Raw genomic sequence first — 17,315 nt, 5'->3', positions numbered from 1 at the left:
ACGAGTGAAAGGTAATTTGTGGTTACAAACTGTAGTTTAGTTTTTGTTATTCAAATATCCTGATGAGTGAACGCATTAGGTTAAGCCTGTATCTGTCATTTGTTCGAGAGAAAAATGATAGTTAGGAAATAGTTGAACTGATCTAACTGATTGGAGTCAAAGTTCGAGTTCGAGAGAAAAGAACCTTAACACCATTATAGGTGAGGGTAAATTGTGTAACACTCTAGGACCGAGAGGACTTGAGTGAAGATTATCTGAGTAGACTGAGAAGTGTCAGATATAACTAACTCGCATGTAGTTTGTAGACGTAAGTTGCCTAAAGCTCAATTACGTAAGAACATTAGGCGCAACGTTATGGGGACCACAATCTTAGTTTCAGTTAATTATTGAAACAACTTCGAAACTGATATTTTGTTGCTTGTTGAATTAGACTTTAGTTTGCAACTTTGGTTATCAAAGCATTAACGCTAAACCCAATTTTTACTTTCCGCAATTGTTTATTTAGGAAATAATAACAACATTTGGGTAAAACGCTATAGTGAAATCATTTCTATAAAGAAATTCTCTGTGGGATCGACCTCAACTCACGTTGAGTTCTATAAATTGACTTCGACTGTTTATATCTCTTAATTGAGGTGTAAGTTTGGACATGTCACACGTTCTGACACACTAATTGGGATCGGGTGTCATGTTCTGGCACACTAACAGTTTGGGTATGGGTTCCATGAGAGGACCATTGAATTGTCATATCTACTTATTATTGAGAACGTGGAATTGTACATTGCTCCTAAAATGATAACAAATGTGTAAATATATTATGTACATGTCATTATTACTATGTTGTGACTACTTATATATGTTTCGCTTACAGGAATAGTCGTGTGATCCTACCAGTACATTGTGGTTGTGTACTGATACTGCACTTGCTCGTTCTTTGTTGAGTACAGGGCATCTTCAGGCGGCTATTGATAGACCTCGGCTAGGAGATTAGTGATCCAGACCGGATTTCAAGGGTGAGCCAGTTCTTTCAGGATGCCATGGAGTCCTTCCTATTGTTTAGTCCATTTCCTTCGGACTTAGACTATTTAGATATTTCTTACGTTAGTAGGGGTTGTACCCCTTTTTCTTAGACTTGTTGTACTTTAGATGTTTTGGTACAATGACTTTCATGTTCTAGGGGTTAAACCTCCGTGTTAGTTTGGTTAGTTAATTATTTAAACCTTTGGAGTTTATGGGAACTCTATATAATCTTTGCATTTAAACTTGCTTCTGTATCTTTAAATGTCTCTTTTGTTTGTTAACTTGGCTAGAGGGATTGTAGCAATGGTTCTCCCACCGGAGGGTTAGTATGGATGCTAATCACGATGGTGTGGGTCGTAACACCCTACCATTAGGAATAGCAATAGAGCGGATTGGGATGGGTGCAGGGCGATTTGAAGTTTAATCGGTAAAATTTTAGTTCATCCTATCCTATTCCACTTAATAATTTATTTTTATTTTTAATCCACTCGGCTCCACTTATGTTATCTCTATTTTTTTTCTTTATTTTGTTGTTTTGCAAAATCAATACGTAAATTTAACATTATATTGTACTTTTTTTTAATAATGGAGATCTAATTTAATTATTTTCTTAGTTGTTATCTTGCTAAAACATACTACAAATTGAATTGTTTCTAGACCTTTGGGTGGCAATATATCATATATAAATGAGCAACTTTGACATATAGAAAACAAAAAAATCATATTTGTATGGTATAGCAAAGTTTGCATAATTGCGCTCCATAGCAAACATATATATGTATAATTCGCTATACATATCCAATTGAAAGCTGTCTATTTCGCTATACATATATACAAAAAGAAGCAATTGTATAATTCGTTGGCTCTTCTTCAGATTTGTATAATTTCGCTGGCAAGCCATTTGTATAAATTGTTGTTAGCCTTTCGTTTGTATAAATCGTTCACAAAAATATTTGTATATCAAAAATCACTCTCTCTTTCGCTTTATACAAACATAAATTATACATTATACAAACATAAAACTGGGCAGGGGAATATTTTTATTGTATAATTATAAGTGTATAGGATGAATATATATGTATTTGCATGTGTATATACAATTTTCTCGCGCTTTATACAAACAGAAACGCATTTTATACAATTTTGTTGTATAAAACGAGAAAGAGAGAAAGGCAAAAGAGAACTCGGCAGGGGAATATTTTTATTGTATAATTATAAGTGTATAGGACGAATATATATGTATTTGCATGTGTATATACATTTTCTCTCGCTTTATACAAACAGAAACATAATTTATACAATTTTGTTGTATAAAGCGAGAGAGGCAAGCACAAAGGGAGTGAGCGAGAGGGGAGAGTGGCGAGCGAGAGTTTGAGAGAGAGAGGCGCTGGCAAACAGTTTGCTACAGGACACAATTAAATCAAAGTGTGGTTATACCATTTAATTTGAATTAATAGTTTGCCATTATGTACAATTTTCTCTATATAAATTTAGTTTGATTCATAAATAATTTCAAATAAATTTCTAAAATTAAAATCCAATTACGAAATTTGATTCAAATCATATAAAGACACTTGTTTAAAAAAACAGAAGAGGGTAAAGTAAGATATTCTTGTTAGGATCAAAATAATTAGGTATAATGCAGAAGTTAACAAAGCAAACTTTGAAAGTGTAACACCCCAGAAAACTTTTGAGCTAAGACTCGAACCATTCTTCATTATGAGTAAGATTTTACCAAGGAATTTAAAATTTCATAAGTGTTAAGGTCAGTTCATTAGATATAGTACCTTGAGTTGCAAAAAGAATTAAAGAGAATTCATTCAAGCCATTCCTAAGTTGTTCTAAGCTTTGGGTCAACTTCAAACGACCATAATTTTCAGTACAGGATGAGTTAGGAAACCCGTAAGATATCAAATGAAAGGTCTTGGAATCCTTTTTCCAACGCCTCTGAGTTTGCTAATTTTTGAGCTCGTATGAGGGATATATACCCGTTTGAAGTCGGGATGTCCAATTAAGGAAAGTTACCCAAAAATATAAAGGGTATTTTGGTCTTTTCCTTACCCAATCAGCTTAAAATGAATTTTTATAATATCTTGGGGACAAATCTGTTTTGGGGTCAGTTTTCATAAATCCAAATACGCTTAGGTTTTAATAGAGAGTTCTTTCAAGTCATTCCTAAGTTCTTTTAAATTTTTGGGTCCACTTTAAATGACCATAACTTTTAGTATAGGATGAGTTAAGAGACCCATAAGATATCAAATTAAAGTTCTTAGAATCCTATTTTCCAACGCCGCTGAGTTTGCTAATTTTCGAGCTCGTATGAAGGAGATATTCCCATTTGAAGTTGGGATGTCCAAATAAGGAAAGTTAACCAAAAATATGAGGCGTATTTTGGTCTTTTCCTTATTCAATCGGATTTAAGCATTTTTGGTAAGGTTTTAGGAGTCTAAACTGATTGGAATCAGTTTTAGTTATTCCTAAAATACGCTTAGGGTTTTTAGAGGAGTTCAAGAAGAGAAAAGAGGAGAAAAAGTTCAAAGTTTCAAGCGTTCGTTCAAGAAATTCAAGATTTCGCCAAGAACCTAATTCTTTGAGGTATGTCAGCTTCCATAGTGTTGGGTTCGTTCACTCAAACGCCAATCATGAATTTCTTTTGCGAATCTATCCATAAATATTGAGCAATTTAAGTTCTTGATGAGTTATTGATAAGTGTTCTTGAAGTTTCATTCTAATCTTATTTTGTTAAGGTTTTGAGGAATTCTTGAGATGAAAGTTAGTGATTTGAGGAGAATGTATTCATGAGTCTACATTATCATCGAGATCCTTCATATAATGAATTATAAGTCTTGAACTCATAATTCAAATTCAAGAAAGAGTTAGGAGTGCAGTTTAAGAAAGTCTTGAGTTAAATCGTGAATCCATGGAGATCAATTAACGATTTAAGCTAAGTTTTGAGGAAGTAAGTATGAGAATGAAAAGAGTCATATACATGAGTTCCATATTGTTATGTATACTCTTGAGTCAAGTCATTCCTGCCCATAAATTTCGTATGAACTCTATAAGTTGAGTATCTTTGAGAGGAGTAGTATCTTCAAGTTCTAAGTCTTAAATAATGAGTTCCTAACCCTTTGAGATTCGTTCGAATGTCTGGAAGAACAGATGCTCAAGCAAACATGGAGGAAAAAAAATCAAATATGTCAACGGTCATATACTCCATCCTCAAGGACACTAGAAATCTACTCTCCACTACCTTCCCCCATATCAAATGGCCCCCAACTGGAATGATATGATAATGCTGATTGAAAAATGCAGTCATGATATAAAGGTGATTATTGTGTCCTGGAATGCACCTCAAAATGACTTTGTGAAATTAAATACTGACGGCAGTGCGCTGGAAAACCCAGGCAGAATTGGGGGTGGAGGAATTATGTGGGATTCCAATACAGACATCATTTTTGCCTTCACCTCTCCTATGGGTCAAGGTACCAATAACCAAGCGGAAGTTGAAGCAGCTATTTTTGGTCTCTCTTGGTGCTTACATCTAGGCTACTCCAAGGTGATTCTCGAAATTGATTCAGGGTTACTTATCAACTGGATCAGCCAGTCATCTCATCATTCTTGGTCAGTGAAGCAACTTCTTCAAAAATTGCAAGCAATCAACAATCAATTCACAAATTTTACAAGCAATCATATCTATAGGGAAGGCAACTACATTACGGATTCTCTATCTAAATTCAGTCACAAGTGCAACTCTCCTCAAGTAAACTTCTCCAAACAACAACTTCCCAAAGAAGCAAGAGCAATTTAGAAATGGACAAACTTCGCATGGCATGTTTCAGAAGGAAAAAGACAGAAAAAGATCAAAGAACCTCCCTGAGTATCTTTTGTTGCTTAGTTTTCTCTTCATTTGGCATGTCTCTTTTTAGTTACAGCCCACATGAAGAGTTTGTTAGGTTTTTTTTCTTTCTTCCTTTTGTAAAGGAAGAATCTCCCTAATTTATTCTTTCCTAGATACTTTGTATTGAGAGGAGTCCTCTCTTTAGGTGCTTAGTAAAAAAAAACCCTTTGAGATTATATTCCTAATCATGGGACTATTACAGGTTACCATGAATGTCCTTTAGTTGAGTTGTTCATGCCCATAATTTCGCATGAACCCTATGATTTGAGAATTCATGAAATGAGTAGTATCATGAAGTCCTTGAGTTGAGTTGTTCATGCCCATAATTTTGCATGAACCCTTTGAGTCAAGCATTGTCGAGATGAGTAGTATCAATGAGTTCTTGAGTTTTGGAATTTGTTGAGTTCCGAGTATTGAGTTTTGTGTATGGTTATTGAAAACCTTGAATTGAGTCGTTCACGCCCATAATTCGGCATGAACCCCATTTTGAGAAGTCTTTTACAATCACTTTAACCTTGTTTTAATACTTGAGCACTTGAGTTTGGGAAAGAGTAGAGTTGAGTAATTTTTTTTTAAAATGAATATATGGGAGCTAAGTATTTCCAAGAGTAGATGTTTTCACATTTAAAAAAGTAGGAAACTGTGATTTCCAACAGAGTTTTGAGCAGTTTGAGTACCATCTCTTTTAAGAGAAAGGTTTTTTTAGTAATAATCTCAAAACACAGAAAGAGTTATGTTTTTAAACATATGAGCTAGATATATTTTGGGAGTAGTATTGCGCACCGATATGGGGGATAGTTCTAACAACTCACAGCCTCCATAAACCATACAGCCAACGTGGGTAGAAAGGGTCATCCTTTTTAGATGATTTCTTATTGTTTTTTAGCATAGACTAGTGAATCCACTTAGTAGTAGGTTCTATACCCCGACAAAGTATAGGAAAGTTCTGGAAGCATAGGCTAGACATTGTATCATCACATAGCTCATTGTGATGGTTGTCGGTTAGCGAATGTCCCACAGAGCTATATTTTATTTTGATTTGCAAACTGAGTTATTATGGTATTCTTCAATACATTGAGTTGGTAGCTACTGTTTTAAAAGCTTTCCATATATTGCATCTTTTTTTGTTGCTTTATTCTTGAGTATCTAGAGTTGAACTATGTTTCACTGAGTTAAGTATCTTATTATTGAGTTGAGCCCTATTTTCTCTGAGTTGAGTTGAACTATGTTTCACAGAGTTGAGTATCTTATTGTTGAGTTGAGCCCTATTTCTTTGAGTTGAGTTGAACTATGTTTCACTGAATTGAGTATCTCATTATTGAGTTGACCCTATTTTCTTTGAGTTGAGTTGAACTATGTTTCACTGAGTTGAGTATCTTATTATTGAGTTGAGCCCTATTTTCTATGAGTTGAGTTGAGTTGAGTGAGTTGAGAAGAGGTAAGTATGTTTCTTTTCCATCAATTCAAGCTTATGTTTATGCTTTAGAATTCCCCTTACATGATCGTACATTCCATGTACTGAGCCATTTTGCCTGCACCGTTTCATGATGCAGATACCTGTATTCAGGATCATCAACAGGCGTTTCATTGGGGTCATGTGATATTCTAGTCAGCTTTGGTGAGCCTTCTTCTATTCTGGAGGACTTCACCTTTATCTTAGGTTAGCAGTTTTGAGATGTCGTGGTTCTTGTCTTGATATCCTTCTGTAATAGTAGAGGCTTCATATATAGACAGAGTTGAGGAGTTTCTGTAATTACTTTTATCTCGAGTATTGTACAGACTTTTAAAAAGTTTGAGTATTTGAGTTTATTGAAATTGATTTAGTTTTAATCTTTTATATGCCTGAGTTAGTCTTCTGCTTGTAGCCAGCCAGGATGAGGGTTCGCTTGGGGACCAGGAATGGTTCTCGAGTGCCGGCCACGTCCAGGGTGTAGGCTCTGGTCTTGATACAAATACTACGAGTAAGAAGAGAAACGAGAAATACACCAAAAGACACAGATTTAAAATAGTCCGGTCAATCGACCGACATCCACAAAGGAGATGAGCAATCCACTATAAATATGATAGTACAAAATATAGAGAGAAACAACATCAACCAATTCACTCGAAATACATGGAGGTTTACAAATTCTCTCCCACAACCAAAGCTCTCAAATCCTAGGACTACATTATGAATGTTGATTAAGTTGGAAGGAACATGCCTCTATTGATAGAGTCCTAAACCTTTTTCCTACAAGAAAATGACTAGCAACTCCTAAACCTTTTTTCTAAAAGGAAAATCTATTTATGGTAACAAATTGAGGGCAAATACTACCAAACAAATCTCCCACTTGGCCTTAATTTCAGACAAAATAAAATTTTCCACATTCTTCACATAATCCTCAACAACTTGCATCTCTGATCCTCTCCAAAATATCCTCCATAAAATCTATGTCTCGACACAGAGAACCTCTCTGAAACAATTTCTCCAACAAAATCTTCATTACTATCAAATAAGTTGCGGCGAGAACTACACTTGCAAAGATGAACACCCGAGTTTTTACCTGGTTCAACCATCGATTATCGAACCACTAAACCTGGCTTCATCATTGAACCATTGGACCTGGCTACATTATTGAGTCTGGCTGTGATACCACTTGTTGAGACGAAAAGATGAAATCGAAAATCTAAAATAAAGAACCCCAAGTTTATTGTAAAAAAGCCTTCAAATCAAAGGTAACACCCACGGGATCGACAAGATCCAAATTGCTTCACTATAAAAATAAGAGGGTTACAAATATTCTTCTAATGGATACAAAACAAGTGCCAAAAAAGAACAAACAATAGCTACACCGACAAAAGATAAATAGAAAGAAACACCACCCAAACCCAACTGCTGTTTGGGACCTAAAATAGGATCCTGCTGATCATTAAATTCGATATCTACCGTTCAAATCTACCACCAAGATGTCAAAAACACTCAGTCAAAATTTCAGCCCGAACCAACGGTTAGTTATTCGAGAAAAAACAATTTGAAGGTTGTTGGTCCGAGAAAAAGGCTATAGCAAAAGAACCTTTTTTTCTCTCTTCTCTCTTGTTGAAAGTTCTCTTAAAAACCGCTCTTATGTCCTAATGTCTTTCAAAGACAATAATAATGAGCAATTGGATAATTCTCTCCAAACCGTCCTCTATTTATAGAGTTGTGTTTTTCCTTACAAAGTCAAAACTAACTCCAAATAGAACTACAATTTCAATCATTTTCCTAATAGAATTGGAACCAAATAAAGAGAATAATTTCAATCCTTTTTCAAGTAGGATAAGACCATGGGCCTTTGGCTGTAACATAGGCCATAGCCCAAAAAACTCCCCCTCTAGTCAATAGGCCAAATCAACTTCAAGTGGAGGAACTCTTACTAGGACTAAAACCACTTGTTAGGACCGAAAATAAAGTAGGTGTCATGTGGAAGCTTGCAAAGCAAACCTCGAAAGACCATGAAGAAGATAAGTGGGAAATATGCCAAAAGACACAAAGATTTAACGTGATTCGGTCAATCGACCTACATCCACAAAGAAGATGAGAAATCCACTATAAATATGAGAGTACAAAATACAGAGAGAAATAATATCAACCAATTCACTTGGAATACAAGGGATGTTCACACAAGTGATAACATATCACTTGTGTCCCACAAAGTCTCCCCTAGCCAAAACTCTCAAAGCCCCTAGAACTACATTGTGAATGTTGATAAAGTTAGAAGGAACAAACCTCTATTTATAAAGTCCTAAACCTTTTCCCACAAGAAAAGGACTAGTCAATCCTAAAGTTTTTCCTAATAGGAAACCTATTTATGGTAAGAAACTCGGGGCAATTAATACCCAACAAATCTCCCCTTTGGCCTGAATTTCTTACAAAATAAATTCGCCCACCTTCTTCATATAATCTTCAACAGGTTGCATCTCCTTTTCATAATTTCCTTTGCAAAATCTATGTCTAAACACAGAGAACCTCTCTTAAACAATTTCTCCAACAAATATCTTCATTACTGTTAAATAGGTTGCTGCTACAACTATACCCCCAAGATGAACACATGTTTCTAACCTAGTTCAATCATCGGTTATTGAACTACTGAACCTGGCTCTATAATCGAACCATCAAATTTGGCTACATCATTGAACTAGACTCTTATACCACTTGTTATGTAACACCTTGGAATCCAGTAGGCTAAGCAATGGACCAACTGAGAGCTCACAAACCAAAAACTAAACATGGGAACCCTTTACGAGGCCTAGACGAGTCGTAAAGGGCACCACGAGGCGTGGTGTAGCTCGTGTAGGCTAATAGTGTCAAGCCAAAGAGGGATCCCCTCCCACGAGCACCTAGAGGGCTCGTGGTGAGCACCACGATGCATAGTGATGCCCGTGAAGAGGAAGGCAGTAGCCACTTTAATTTTGACCCTCCACATAAGCCACTAGATGTCTCGTGGAATGGGTCTTGAGGGAAGTGGGATTTTGGGAGAGTTTTCAAGGACACTGGTCCAAGGGCCATAGCAGCCTAGACGGCTCGTGGAACCTTAGAGACCTCGTGGACCCTCAAATGTCTCATGGAGCATGTCGTGTGGGGACTGCGTCAGCTGTAAGTTTAGGGACTTTTGGGTCTTTTCCAGATTTCTTTAAAACAATACTATTTCTTCTTGCCTATGCCTAGGACCCCTATATAAGTCATTTTAACTACAAATTAATTCATTCACTTCATTCTCTTTAAATTTACCAAAAAGAAGTTGGGTCTTTCTCTCCCAAGGATATTTCTCTCTATAAAAGTTTGAAGAAGAAAATTCAAGCGAGGGCTCAAGGTCAAGCCTCCATTCCTCAATTTCTTTTAGGCTTTGATATAAAGTTATGATAGCTTTTTTTCCATGGAACCCTTGCATCCATGGAGTCCCCAAGTTCTCCAAATTCAAAAGTAGAAGTTCCCAAATTCGAGTTAGGGTTTTCTTACAAGTTATGGGGTCTTATGAATGTTGATTCGATTGATTGTTTATGATTGATTATGAATAAATTGAGAGGATTCTATGTTTTTATTATGAAATTACATGTACCCATGCTTAATCCATGTTTCTAAGAAAAAAATAATTTTAAAATAGGTTTTACTCTATGCAAGGAGAATTTATGGATTTATGTGTATTCTTATAGGATAAATAAGAAACGATATGAATTGCTTGAGATTGAAGCATATGTGATGATTTATGATAAGAATTGCTTTGAGAGTGAAACATATGTTATTAGTTGTTGATTTTAATGTGATTGTTGTGGAAAGGATTTTCCCTCAAGATTTCTTATGTATGCATGTGAAAGGCTTTCTCACATTGAATGGTTCTAGGTTGAAAGGATTTCGCACCTAAAATGATTCTAAGCTAAGGAACTATGAAAATTATGAGGTTAGAGGAGATTACCCATGACCTCTAAATGAGAAGGATAAGAGGCGATTACCTATATTCCTTGGAGTAGGACTAGAGTCAATTACCCACGTTCCTATAATGCAAGTTGTACTAGAGGTGATTACCCGTGATCCTAAGGTTAAAGGACAAGAGGCGATTACCCTGAACCTTTATAAGAATATAAGAGGTGATTCCTCATGTCCTCAAAATATAAGCTATGATATGTTATGATATATGATGAAGTTGGATTGTTGCTTGAGTTGCCTTCCATGATGAGTAAGACTAAAGGTGGTTGCCCATGTCTTGACTAAGGATGAATCAAGGTTACTTCAAGAAGTACCCCCCCCCCACCCCTACATGTTGAGATGTTCTATTTTATGCATTGATTATGCTTCATGACTTATGTTGTCTAACTCTTATGTTATGTTTATGTATGCTATCATATTTAGTACATTTTTGTACTAACACATACTCTTGCCTATATTTCTTATCCAAATGTAGGGTTCGACATTCCCAAGTCTCACCTTTGTGGCTAAGATCCATAGTAGAAGAAGAGCTGAAGATTGGTGAGTCCTCATTCATCCAAGGATTTGAGCACTACGTTCCTTTCATTTTAAGTTTTTAATATTTATGGACAGGCTACGTCCCGAGATTCTATTATATTAGATGGTTTTTGAGACAATTGTTTAGACTTCCGCTTTGCTTTGAAAAATTTGGTTATGTTGAAGTAATGTTTTAAATCTTATCGATTTCTATTATCTTGTCTATGAAAGCTAAGTGGCTTGTATGAGGCCTTTCGGGGTCTTATAATTCATGTTACATCTAGGGGGTACCCCTGGGTTGTGACAAACTTGGTAATAAGGGCACAAGGTTTAGAAAGGCTCTAGGATGTCTCAAAACCACGTCGAGTAGAGTCTTGTTCATGAGTGTGAAGTGTGCCACATTTATGAATGAGAGGCTACAAGTTGTTTAGGAAACTCCACTTCTTCATTACTTTAAAGTCATGCGATAGAGTTTAACTCTATAAGGTCTCTCTCTTAATCTGTATCCGATGCTCTATAGGATATGGCTACTCGAAGATCTTATGCTAGAAGGAATGTGAGGGAGAATGTGGAACAAGAAGCTCCTCCTCAAGCTCCTCAAGCTCCTCAAGCTTCGGTCGACCCTTTGGCCGAACAAGTAACTAATATGGAGTTTAGGGGTGCTTTCCAAGTGTTGGCCCAAGCTATGACGGCTCAAACCAAAAGGGAGGTTGTGGTTGCCGTTAACCTAAATGTGGGTACGGTGGTATCTAGAGTAAGGGACTTCACTAGAATGAATCCTCTGGAATTCTATGGTTCTAAGGTTGAGGAAGATCCTCAAGAGTTCATTGATGAGGTTTACAAGGTGTTGGCTATTATGAGAGTGACGCCGGTCAAAAAGTTAGAATTGGCCGCTTACCAACTTAAGGACATTGCTCAAATTTGGTTCAACCAATAGAAGTAAGGAAGGACAGAAGATGCAGGTCCTCTAGATTGGGAAAAGTTCAAGTCTTCTTTTCTTGATAGGTTCTTTCCTCTTGAATGAGGGATCAAATATTCTTGAATTTATCAACCCCTAACAAGGGAACATGAGTGTGAAAGAATATGCTTTTAAATTCACACAGTTGTCAAAGTATGCTCCCTCTATAATTGCTGACTCTAGGGCAAATATGAGCAAGTTTGTTTCGAGTGTGTCCAAAATGGTGGTTAAAGAATGTCGTACCACCCTACTTTTTAATGACATGGATATTTCTCATCTCATGGTTCATGATTAACATATTGAAGAGAAGAAACTTAAGGAAAATTCTAGGGAGACAAAGAGGGTTAAAATTGGTGATGATAATTTCTCTCATGCAATGTCCGATGGACACGGTCGTCCTAAGTTTCGACAGAGGTTCTCCGGTCAAGGTTCCTCTAATACTCCTTCTAGGTTCAACAAAGACCTATGCCTCAAGGAAGAAATGGTAGTGGTTCTCTATTGCCTTCTTGTACTAAGTGTGGAAGATAGCACAATGGCAAATTTCTAGCGGATCCCAATGCTTGTTTTGGTTATGGTAAGATGGACCACAAGATAAGAGATTGTCTTTCAGTTGCTAAGAATGAAGGAGATATTCTTCGTAGGGCTCAACCCTACCCTTCATCCGGTCCAAGTGGTTCGGGTTCAAATGCTCCCAAGCAAAATAGATTATATGTACTTCATACTCGTGTTGAACAAGAGGGTTCTCCCGATGTGGTTACCGATATGTTGAAAGTCTTTCAACTTGATGTTTATGCTTTACCTGATCCCGGTGTTACCTTGTCTTTTGTGACGCCACATGTGGCTATGAGGTTTGATGTTCTTCCGGATGTGTTGTTAGATCATTTTTCTGTCTCTACTCCTATTGGTGATTCTATTGTGGCTAAGAGGGTCTACAGAAAATGTCCCATAGAGTTACTCTTGTTGATTTGGAAGAGCTTGATATGCTAGATTTTGATGTTATCCTTGGTATGGATTGGCTACACTCATGCTATGCTTCTATTGATTTAGGGTCAGTTTGTCTCTTATCTTAAAGGTAGAAAGATGATTTCTAAGGGTTGCATATACCATCTAGTTAGGGTGAGGGATGTAGATTCTGAAACCCCTACTCCTGAGTCAGTCCTCATTGTTAACGCGTTTCCGAAAGTGTTCCGTGATGATCTACTCGGTATTTCTCCCGAAAGGGAAATAGACTTCGGTATTGACCTCCTCCCAGATACGCAACCTATTTCTATCCCTCCTTACCTAATGGATTCAATATAACTTAAGGAATTAAAGGAGCAATTGAAAGATTTGTTGGATAAAGGTTTCATCCGACCGAGTATCTCTCCATGGGGTGCTCTAGTTATGTTTGTTAGAAAGAAAGATTGTTCTCTCCGTATGTGTATAGACTATCGGCAGTTGAACAAGGTTACCGTTAAGAATAATCCTTTCCCAAGGATAGATGACTTACTTGACCAACTTCAAGGGGCGAGTTACTTTTCCAAGATTGACCTCTGATTAGGTTATCACCTATTGAGGGTGAAGGAAGATGATATTCCGAAAATGGCTTTTGGAACCAGGTATGGTCATTTTGAGTTTTCGGTGATGTCCTTTGGCTTGACTAATGCTTCGGTCGCCTATATGGATTTGATGAATATGGTGTTTAGACAATATCTTAACATGTTCGTGATTGTGTTCATTAATGATATATTGATTTATTCGAGAAGTGAGGATGATCACATCAATCATTTGATGATTGTGTTGCAAATTCTCAAGGACCAACAACTCTTTGCAAAGTTTAGCAAATGCAGGTTTAGGCTAAGGTCTATGGCTTTTATTGGTCATATTGTTTCAAGTAAAGGTATTGAGGTAGATCCTAAGAAGACGGATGCTGTCAAGAGTTGGCCTAGACCTCTATCCCCTTCAGATATTAGAAGTTTCTTGGGTTTGGCTGGTTACTACAAAAGGTTTGTTGAGGGGTTCTCATCGATTGCCTCTCCATTGACAACATTGACTCAAAAGAAGGATAAGTTCATATGGTCTGAAGCATGTGAGAAGAGTTTTCAGGAATTGAAGGATAGCTTACTTCTGCTCCTATGTTAACCTTTTCGGAAGGGACTGATGATTTTGTTATTTATTATGATGCCTCAAGAATTGGGCTAGGATGTGTTCTTATGCAAAATGCAAAAGTTATTGCCTATGGTTCAAAGCAACTTAAGGTTCATGAAAAGAATTATCCTATCCATGACCTTGAACTAGTGACGGTTGTTTTTTTCTTAAAGATTTGGAGGCACTATTTGTATGGTGTTCATGTAAATGTTTTCACCGACTATAAGAGTTTACAATATGTGTTCAATCAGAAGGATCTAAATCTTCGCCAAAGAAGGTGGCTTGAGTTACTAAAGGATTATGATATGAGTGTTCTCTACCACCCCCGCAAAATGAATGTGGTGGCGGATGATCTTAGTCGGTTATCTATAGGTAGTGTTGCTCATATTGAAGAAAATAAGAAATAGTTGGTTCAAGATGTTCATAGATTGGTCCGATTGGGTGTTCAGTTAGTGGACTCTACCAAGGGTGGTGTTATGGTCCATAATCGTTCAAAATCGTCTTTTGTGGAGGATGTAAAAGCTAAGAAAGGTTTTGATCCGACTTTGGTTGAATTGAAAAGAGTGGTGCTTAAAAAGTTTGTTGAGGCTTTCTCCCAAGGGGGAGATGGTGTACTTAGATACCAAAGTAGTTTGTGTGTCTCCAATGTTGATGACTTGAGGGAACAAATCTTGTCAGAAGCCCATAGTTCTCGGTATTCGATTCACCCGGGAGCCACTAAGATGTACCGTGATTTGCGTGAGATTTAATGGTAGAATGGGGTGAAGAAGGATATTGCGAAATTTGTGGCCAAGTGTCCTAATTGTCAACAAGTGAAAGTTGAACATTAGAAACCAGGAGGTTTATCTCAAAACATTGGTATTCCTACTTGGAAGTGGACGATTTGAATATGGACTTTATTGTTGGTTTGCCTCGCACCTGGTGACAACATGACTCGATTTGGGTTATAGTAGACCGAATGACGAAATCGGCACATTTTATTCCCGTCAAGGTTTCTTATTCGGCGAATGACTATGCTAGATTATACTTGAGAGAAATGGTAAAGTTGCATGGTGTGCCTTTATCCATTATCTCTGATCGTGGTACCCAATTCACTTCTCAGTTTTGGAGATCTTTTCAAAAGGTTCTTGGTACTCATGTTAAGCTTAGTACGGCCTTTCACCCCCAAAACGATGGACAAGCGGAGTGTACTATCCAAACTTTGGGACATATGTTGAGAGCTTGCATGATTGATTTCAAAGGAAATTGGGATGATCACTTGCCTTTGATTGAGTTTGCATATAACAATAGTTATCACTCAAGTATTGGTATGAATCTATTTGAGGCATTATATGGTAGGAGGTGTAGATCTCATATAGGCTGGTTTGAGGTGGGTGAAGTTGCACTAATAGGTCCCGAGTTGGTGCGTGATGCTATGTAGAAAGTTTGACTTATTAGAGAAAGGTCGAAAACGGCACAAAGTAGGCAAAAGGCATATGTCGATGTGAGAAGAAGAGATCTTGAGTTTGATGTTCATGATTGGGTTTACTTGAAAATCTCGCCCATGAAGGGGGTAATGACTAATGAGGTTTGATAAGAAGGGGAAGCTTAGTCCCTGTTATGTAGGCCCATATCAGATTTTGAGGCGTGTTGGTAAGGTTGCTTATGAACTTGAATTGTCTGATGAATTGGCATCGGTACATCTGGTTTTCCATGTATCTATGTTGAAGAAGTGTGTTGGGGATACAACATCTATAATTCCATTAGAAGGTTTGGGAGTTGATGAAAATCTTTCTTATGAGGAAGTTTCGGTAGAGATTTTAGACCGGCAAGTTAAGAAGTTGCTTCCGTAAAAGTCTTTTGGAGGAATCAATTAGTTGAGGGTGCTACTTCGGAGGTTGAGGCCGATATGATGACCCATTATCCTCATCTTTTTCCTTCTACCCCTACTCTAGCTTAAGGTAATGTGTTCCTTATGGTTTACTCTTTGTTTTGGTGTCATGTGTCTTAGATATTCCCATGATTTCTCATTTTATGCATGTTCATGAAAAGCTTGAATTTTGAAAGAAAATGAGTTTACATGATTGATTTTCCTCATGTTGATGTACATTAAGTATGAGTTGCATATAGACTTCATGAGATGATGTTTTGAATATGCTCTAGCTTTGAGTTGATGTTTCCTCCTAGGATATGTGCATTTATGTGATTTCATGCATGATGGGTTGATAGGATAGAATTCTTGTCTCCATTTGATGTTTAGAATCCCATTCGAGGACGAATGTTCCCAAGGGGGGAGATAATGTAACACCTCGGAATCCAGTAGGCTAAGCAAGGGACCAAGTGAGAAGTCACAAGCCAAAGACTAAGTCTAGGCACCCTTCACGAAGGCCTAGACAAGCCGTGAAGGGCACCACGAGGCATGGTGTAGCTCATGTATGCTCATAGTGTCAAGACAAATAGGGCTCCCCTCTCACGAGTACCTAGACGGCTCGTGGTGATTACCACAGCGCATAGTGATACCCGTGAAGGAGGAGGCAATAGCCACTTTAAGGCTAACCCTCTACACGAGCCACTAGATGGCTCGTGAAGGCCATGACGGCTCGTGGAGTGGGTCTTGAGGGAAGTGGGATTTTGGGGGATTTTTCCAGGCCACTGGTCCAAGGGCCATGACAGCCTAGACGGCTCATGAACCCTTAGATGGCTCGTGGAGCCTGACGTGTGGGGACTGCGTCAGCTGTAAGTTCAGGGGCTTTTGGGTCTTCTCAAAATTTCCTTAAAACGATAATATGTCGTCTTGCCTATGCCTAGTACCCCTATATAAGTAATTTTAACCCCAAATTAATTCATTCACTTCATTCTTTTCAAATTTACCAAAAAGAAGTTGGGTCTTTCTCTCCGAAGGATATTTCTCTCTCTAGAAGTTTGAAGAAGAAGATTCAAGCTAGGGTTCAAGGTCAAGCCTCCATTCTTCAATTGCTTTGGGCTTTGATATTAAGGTATGATAGCTTTTCATCCATGGAACCCTCGCATCCATGGAACCCCCAAGTTCTCCAAATGGAAAAGTAGAAATTCCCCAATTTGAGTTAAGGTTTTCTCCCAAGTTATGGGTTCTTATGAATGTTGATTCAATTGATTGAATTATGATTGATTATGCATGAATTGAGATGATTCTATGATTTTATGATGAAATTTCATGTATCCATGCTTAACCCACGTTTCTAAGAAGAAATTGATTTTAAAATGGGTTTTACTCTATGAAAGGAGAATTTATGGATTTATGTGTATTCTTATAGGATAAATAAGACACTGTATGAATTGCTTTGAGATTGAAACATATGTGATGATTTATGATAAGAATGGTTTTGAGAGTGAAACAT

The sequence above is a fragment of the Solanum verrucosum genome, unplaced genomic scaffold, assembly GCF_900185275.1.
Source record: "Solanum verrucosum unplaced genomic scaffold, falcon-dt-bn FXZP01000105.1, whole genome shotgun sequence".
Lineage (NCBI taxonomy): Eukaryota > Viridiplantae > Streptophyta > Magnoliopsida > Solanales > Solanaceae > Solanum > Solanum verrucosum.
The sequence above is the reverse complement of the archived record's forward strand: the minus strand, read 5'-3'. Positions refer to the sequence as shown.